This window comes from Limulus polyphemus, unplaced genomic scaffold (genome assembly GCF_000517525.1).
Source record: "Limulus polyphemus unplaced genomic scaffold, Limulus_polyphemus-2.1.2 Scaffold11401, whole genome shotgun sequence".
Taxonomy (NCBI): domain Eukaryota; kingdom Metazoa; phylum Arthropoda; class Merostomata; order Xiphosura; family Limulidae; genus Limulus; species Limulus polyphemus.
This window is the reverse complement of record NW_013677011.1, coordinates 10,503-12,479: the sequence shown is the minus strand read 5'-3', so window position 1 is coordinate 12,479 and position 1,977 is coordinate 10,503.

Sequence of the window (1,977 nt, the reverse complement as noted above, 5' to 3'; positions counted from 1 at the left end):
CGCACACTAATTATCTTGTGCTACAACATGCCTAGAATTCAAGGTTCTCTCGAATTGTCAGATTTTGTTAGAGGAAGGATAGTTAGTCAAGCAGATTGTGGAATAAGTCAGCGGCAAATTTCGCAGAATTTGGGAATCCAGCTTTCGACAGTCAACAGAATCATCGTGCAGTTCAGGAAACACGGCAAGGAAACAACTGAGCAGCGTCCGGGTCGTCCTGGTCCATCGGAGAGGACAAAAAGCGCTGTCAAGAGGAGCATCGAAATGGATCCCAGATTAATGACAGCAGAAGTGGCCAAAGTTGGTGGGATGAACCCGAAATCTGTTCAACGGATTCTCCACAGATTGAGTTATCGTTGCAGAGCAGCTAGACGAAAGCCCTTATTAAGACCTGCCAACATAGTCAGACGAAAGAAGTGGGCAAGTGATATGATGACCAAGCCTCTGGACTTTTGGAAGCCCGTATTGTTCTCAGACGAATTAAGATTCGCTCAATTTTCGGACAGTGGAAGGATATGGCTCGATCTCCCACCAACCCAAACAGCTCCCCAAACCACCATGCTTCACAGTTGGCTGCAATCTGTTGAGCCAAAACTCTTGGTGAGGCATTCTCCAAACCCTGAGTGGAGTGTGTTGGCAACATACATTTTGCAAAATACGTCGAAATATTAGAGGAAGGACTCTTGCCACTTTATTCCTCGGGTTTCGTGGACAAGAACACAACATTGTTCCAAGAAGATGGAGCACCGTGTCACACTGCTAGAAACACCCAAAAGTGACAGGAAGAAAATGGTATCCAGAAATTGCCCTGGCCGAGCCAGTCTCCTGACATGAACCCCATCGAAAACTTTTGGGCCATACTCGACCAGCAAGTCAAGAAACAAAAAAAAAAAACCAACTTCGAAGAGCGATCTACTACAAGTTTTCAAGCAAGAGTGGGCGAAAATCTCACAATCTAAAATTAACGAGATGATTCTCACAATGCCCCAAAGGTTCAACGAACTCCACGAAGTGAAAGGAAGATCAACTAGATATTAATTAAATTATAAATATATCAATTCATGTGAATATGACTGAAAATTTTAATTTTTTTCTGAAAAGGTGGTGTCTATTTATTTGTGACCACGCTGTGTATACCTGGTTCCATTTCACCATCATCAACTCCTTCAGTCACATTGACTTCAGCTTGATGACACCTGGTTAGCTCAACCTCTCTTTTGCAGCAATGTCTGTAGCCATTTTTGCAGGGTCTTCGGCTCAGTCCATCAGCATTTCCATCAGATTTTCCTTCTCTGTATAATTTATCATAATTACATTGGTTCATATTTCCGATCCAATGTGGCAGTTGTCCCTCTGGGTTCTTTAATGATCTTAACCAGCATAATGCAGCATCGTCTGTCCTGATGGTAAATCTGTCCCCATAGAGGTAAGGATGGAAATATGTCAGACTCTTTACTATAGCAGGGAGTTCCCTCCGTGTTACATAGTAGTTCCACTCTGGTCTACTCAAAACCCTACTGAAGTAGGCCACCACATGTTCGTTTTCGCCCACTTTCTGAGACAACCCTCCTCCAATTCCAACATTACTAGCATCACAATCCAGTATGTATGGCAGTGATGGATTTGGAAGCTTTAAAAGTGGGGCTGAGGCGAATATTTCTTTCAATGTCTTGAAAGCATGCTGGCAATAAACTGTCCATTCAAACTTCGGGACCTTTTTGGTCAAATCATGTAGTGGAGCTGCTATATTTGCAAAGTCCTTCATAAACTTCCGGTAATAGGTACAGAGTCCCAAGAAACTTTTCAACTCTCCCACATTGTCTGGTGTTGGCCAATTATGTACTTCTTTCACTTTGTGAGGATCAGTTCACACACCATACTCACTTAAAATGTGACCCAAGTAAAGTACCTCTTTCTGGAACAAGTGGCATTTCTTGGGATGGAGTTTGAGGTTTGCTGCTCTCAAATGCTTGAATG